The 6,000-nt window shown below is 38.5% G+C and overlaps 1 protein-coding gene across 1 annotated transcript in view; it reads left to right on the top strand.

The window, feature by feature from the left end:
• Window positions 1-6,000, top strand: part of DDX10 (DEAD-box helicase 10) — a 281,032-nt gene that overhangs the window by 206,074 nt on the left and 68,958 nt on the right. The window lies entirely within an intron of this gene.

The raw sequence follows: 6,000 nt of genomic DNA, 5'->3' as shown, positions 1-6,000 counted from the left end.
TCCCGGACCAGGGCACAAACCCGTGTCCCCTGCATCGGCAGGCGGACTCTCAACCACTGCGCCACCAGGGAAACCCCATGCAATTCTATTTTTAAAATCTCTCTCAAACTAATATGTTACTCTTCTTTGAAACCTCTGTTCATATAATCAACTGCGTATTGGAAATCTTCACTTGGATTTTTAGTGGGAGTCTCAAGCTGAACATAGACAAATTCAAACTTCAGATTTTTTTCTCCCAAATTTGTTCTTCCCACGGTCTTCCTCATCCCAGGAAATGACAACTCCATCCTTCCAGTTGCTCAGGTGAAACCTTAGAGACATCCTCGACTTCTCATTTTTATACTCCATCACAATTCGTCAGTAAATCTTGTTGACTTTACCTGAAAAATAGATCCAGGAAAATTGGTACAGTCTAATAAGTTTAGTTAATAGTAATTAAGTCTAGAGTTTAGTTAATAGTAATATGCCGGTGTTGGTTTCTTAGTTGTGACAAATATACCACAAGATGTTAACAGTTGGGGAAACCTGGATGAGGATTATATGGGAACTCTGTACTGCGTTAGAAAATTTTCTGTAAATCTAAAATAGTTTAAAAATGGAAACTTTCTTAGTAAATCCAGACCCCAACCACTTTTTAACACCCTCACTACTATCACTTTGATCCAAGTCACCATCATCTCTAGCATGGATTGTTAATTGTGATAGCATTCTAAGTAGTCTACTTGTCTCCCTTCTTTTACCCTCCCTGCCCTCTCTCCCCCACCTCAGTTTATTCTTAATATAGTAGCCAGAATGAGCCTTTAAAAGTAAGTCACAGGGACTTCCCTGGTAGTCCACTGGTTAAGACTCGGTGCTCCCAATGCAGGGGGCATGGGTTCGATCCCTGGTCAGGGAACTAAGATCCCGCATGCGTGGCCTAAAAAATAAATAAATAAATAAATTCTTCTCAGTTAAAAAAAAAAAAAAAAAAGTAAGCCACATTATTTCACTCCCTGTTCAGAACCCAACCCACAGAGGGCTTCCCTATCTTATTCATAATCAGAACTACAAAGTCCTACATATATGATCTAGCTCTCAGCTCCCTGTCTGATCTTATCTTCCACTGTTTTGCCGCTAACTCCTTTAACATCAGACCCTCCTTATTTTTCCTCAAATCAGCTGATTATATCCTTTGCCCTTTGTACCTCAGATAGCTATGTGATTTGCTTCCTTACTCCTTTCATCTCCTCCCATCCTGCTCTCTCTTACTCTGATTTAATTTTCTCCAGAGACTTCCCTCTACCAGACAGTACGTAAAAAATATACTCATTGGGACTTCCCACGCCGTCCAGTGGTTAAGACTCTGTGCCTCCACTGCAGGGGGCACAGGTTCAATCCCTGGTTGGGGAACTAAGATCCTGCATGCCACGTGGCACGGCCAAAAAAAAAGATACTGTTGTTTCTTGTCTTATTCCAGCTAGAATGCAAACTCCATGACCAGTGTATCACCAGTGCCTAGACTAGTGTACCCAGCAAATAGTAGGCACTCAATATTTAATGAGTGAATGAAATAGTAACTCTTTAATGAAGTTACTTATTTTCACTGTTACACTTATAAAACATGATGTAGCATAATTATAGCATGCGATTTATTGGAAGGCACAGTAACTTTGGGGATATTTCAAGGTCATTTTAGAAGAAAAACAGTAAAACAAAACAAAATAAGTTTGGGGGGGCACCTAGAAAGCAGTGTTATTGAGCCAAATAGGAATTATTAAATCTCTGATGGTACACTTTATGTCTCCAAGTTCAGTTGTAAGCTGGAGCATGTTTTTTCCATAGAAAAAATGTCATATACTGGGGTTGATGGTGGTGACCATATAAAGTACCATACAAACAGGATACTTTAGAGAGTGAAAATAAGTGGAACGAATAACTGCACCTGGACAGCTGGCCCTGGGCAAACCTAAGGCTGTCTTTGGCAAACCCAGGTCTCCTTCATTATAACTCAAAGATGCCTTTACCCTAACCTACGTGAAAGGGCATCCTGAGCTCTAAGGGGGCTTGGGACTCTGGAAGCAAACTCCTGCTGGTAGAAAATATGAGTTGAAAAGTCATGCCACATTTTGTTTCATCTCTCCCCTTTCCTTTCCAGGATACTCTACTCGTCACTTTAGCACTGAGGGGAGGAAATCTTTCCCCTCCACTATTCTAGAATTTAAAATAAATTTCAGTTTTCCCTGCACTATCCATCCACTTGCCTACATCCCCGCTTCATCCTCCTCCTTACTAGTCCCAGTAATTAAAGAAAAAAAGTTGAGCTTTGATGATAGGTCTCCCCCTGTTTATATAAAACGGAGTTTCAGTGAAGTACTAAGAAATTTTATGAGTTAACAAATGATTGGAGTAATAGTAGTGGTTTACTAAAGTACATCTATTGCAACATTCTGAATTTGTGCTATGAGGTAACTATTTTGCAGTTATCTTGATTCTTACTTTTGCACAGTGTGTTCTTGAAAACTCATCTTGTCAAATGTTCCTCTGAATACCCACAAGATAAATCACAAATATATAAAAGATTGATGATTAATTGTAATCAAAATCAACTTACTTTTACATAATTGATTTTCCATTAAGTGGTTATTTGCACTGAATATCCTTTAAGATCATTGTTTTCTATTTTAGTGTCTATAAAATAAGTTTCTTCACTGTGTTCAGCTCTTTCAGAAAAAAGCAAATTGGTATAAGCATAAGACACTTAAGAAAACATACCTTAAGGTTTAATTTCCTTAAAATTAGCACTTACATAAGTTAGCGTAGGGGGTAGAGGGATGGGGGTGTAGCCTCTAAAAAGTATTTGAGTTGCACAAAACCAGGGATACTTTGAGATAATATTCTCCCCAGGTTTAGACAGCTTCGGTTTGTAAAACAAACTTGTTTAGATGGCAAAAATATGAGTCCATTTTGGTTCAGTGTGCTAGTTTCTCAACTGACTTCTGTTATTTTTGGCACTATTAACCATTCAGTTTCTTTTAGAGGAACTTCTAAGTTAATTGTACTCAGTGGTGTCTAGTAGGGTGTGTGTGTTTGAATTTGTGGAAATACTTGACAGTATTTCCCTTCAGCAGTGTTTTCTGGTGCAAATACCGGTGTGTTGTTTATCTAAAGTATATGGATGCTAATTTCTCCTATCAACTCTCTTTCTCTTTCTCTCTCATTCTCCTTCCCATTCAGTCTCTCACTCTCCCGTCCCTTCTATCCCCATACTGTAAAGGCTCTGAAAACTAGGAATTGCCCTTATTAAATATGGCCTATATTGTAATTTAAGACCAGGAGCCACTGCTCAGAAGGAGGCCTAGAATGAATTCTGTGAGTACATGTTTGTAGGGTAAACATCATGGGCGTAATTCATAGTGAAATCATCCTGAGGATTTATGCAGTTCTTTAACTGTTTCATGTATCACTGGAAGGTTACCATGAGATTTTGCCTCGTCATCTTGTGTTAGCATTGTGTTGGTATTTAAGTTTGGACTAAGTGGCCATTTTTTTGATTGGAAAATTGAGCCATGGTGTATTGTTCTTCTAAATAGGTAGACAAGGGTGTTTGAACTGTCAGAAGGTTAAATTTGAGGAAAACTTGACACGCTGTTCCTGAATAGCATGGTATTTGTCAGGGATCAGTGTGTGTTGTTTCAATCCCCATGGAAAAAAACTTACAGTCTCTTTTCCCTTCTTCCTTTTCACTTCAGCTTTAGATCTCTAGACTTGAAGTACCTGATAGTTCAGAGAGATATGTTTTTATCCTCCTGACTGACTGAATATCCCCTTTATATAGGAGTGAACCATTATAGAACTATTTTTTTCCCTCCAAGTCTATGGTTTTCTTTGTCTTATAACATTGTCCTGGGTGTTCCAACCATGAAAACTTTTATTTACCAGAGAACACCTCCTTTTTGGGACAAATTCTTTTGTGGTTTGGATATGCTTCTCTTTTTCCTTTATAAAGAATTTCAAATTCCTTTCATAAAACCTGCTTCCAAAGAGGTTAAATGATTGATGGGCCAGGAAGGGGAATTCAGACTTAATACCCTCTGACGTCTACACTGCCTGTGCATTTTGTTTGACGTACAACATTCACTTAAATATTTTGTCCATGATACAAAGCTGACTCATAAGAAAGGTTAGTTGTCAGTATAGTTTTATCAAAACAGATTATACAGCACCAATCCCAAATAAGTTACTTTATTAATCTTTTATTTTTCTGGGTATTGAACTAAATTGGATCAAACAGTACCTGAGCTGTATTTCATTCAAATAACTCCAAAGGGTCTATTTCTGTTAAATGTTTTAGCTGTCCACAGTTAGTAGGTGTGCTTGCCTGACTTCCTGAAGAAGGGTACATTCTATTTAATCTGCAAGATTGCTAAGAGTCAGAAGGGGTATTGATTTAGGTGATATACTGTGTTTTCACAGCAGTAGAAAAAGTCCTCATGTTTTACAGCCACAGGAAGTGCAGCAAATTGTTGATTAATTGAAGATGACATGGCTTTTGCAAAAGAAATTTTAAAAAATACTGTATGTGTTGAAGGTTGCCTGTGGAAGAACTTCATGACAATTAGAACTGTTGAGAAATGAAATGAGTTCTCTCATAAGGGGAAGGTGTTGTATCCTTCACTTTCAGACACCATTCTCAATGAAGCTAGGAACTCCTACCCAACATAGGAGTTTGAATGAGAGAACTTCTGAGGCCTATCAAGACACTCAAAAGCTCATAATTGTGTTGATTCTACTTGGAGAGGGATCAGAGGAGGCACACAACATGTTCTGTAGCAGAGAGCTGTCTATAAGACTGATAGTGGATTTAAGAATAGGTACTCTGAGATATTTGAAGGTGCTTGAAGATGGTTTCCTTTGTTTAGTAGCTCTAACTTTTTTAACATCCTAAGAAATCCAGCCTTACTTAATAGCTAAACAGTTAATTTCAGTTGGACTTTTAAAAAAAGCTATCAATGTGAAAGCAATGGGCCTAAATTAATAAAGTATTGTACAGTACTTAAGTTCACTTCCTTTATTGAAGGCAGTAGAGCAGAGTGGTAAAGAGGGCTGGGCCTGGAATCAGAATGCCCGGGTTTGAATTCTTTGGCAACTTAATGAACTTATTCCCCATTTCTAAAATGAAGTCAATAATAGTACCTATTTCATAGGACTGTTTGAGGGTTAAGTGAGGTAATGCATGTAAAATTAGCACAACTAAAGTTAATCAATAAAAGGTTGTTACTGAGCCAGAGGTTTAGGGCAAATAGTTTTGCTTATTTCAAGGAATAACTCTAAATCAAGAAAGGACATAAAGTTTCTAGAAGATTCATTACTATGTACATCATTTTAATTCTGATTAAAAGGAAAAGAGACTGGCTGATTTTGGTCAGTCTATGCTAGTTGTCTGTTGCCACACAGATATTTTCTAAAGTTTTAATGCATGTATTTAAAAAATTTGACTTCTTGTACCTTAGACCTTTGTCTCCACTGAGAGCTTAATGAGTCATGGTTTGAAAGTGCAGATCCTGGTGGAAACCAGAGGGCCTGAATGGGTCAGAGCTTTAAAAAAAATTGCAGGTACTTCTTCTTCTTTTTTTTTTTTAATGTTTTATTTATTTTATTTCATTTATTTTTGAATGCATTGGGCCTTCATTGCTGTGCATGGGCTTTCTTCTAGTTGTGGCGAGTGGGGGCTGCTCTTCGTTGAGGTGCACAGGCTTCTCATTGCTGTGGCTTCTCTTGTTGTGGAGCATGGGCTCTAGATGCACGGGCTTAAGTAGTTGTGGCACACGGGTTCAGTAGTTGTGGCTCTTGGGCTCTAGAGTGCAGGCTTAGTAGTTGTGGCGCACAGGCTTAGTTGCTCCGCAGCATGTGGGATCTTCCCGGACCAGGGCTCGAACCCATTTCCCCTGCATTGGCAGGTGGATTCTCTTCCCACCGTGCCACCAGGGAAGCCCCTGAAGGTACTTCCAATCCCAATTTTAG

This window comes from Neophocaena asiaeorientalis, unplaced genomic scaffold (genome assembly GCF_003031525.2).
Source record: "Neophocaena asiaeorientalis asiaeorientalis breed wild unplaced genomic scaffold, Neophocaena_asiaeorientalis_V1.1 scaffold623, whole genome shotgun sequence".
In the NCBI taxonomy this organism is placed as follows: domain Eukaryota; kingdom Metazoa; phylum Chordata; class Mammalia; order Artiodactyla; family Phocoenidae; genus Neophocaena; species Neophocaena asiaeorientalis.
Note: the sequence above shows the minus strand (reverse complement) of the source record. Positions and strands in the feature narration are given on the sequence as shown.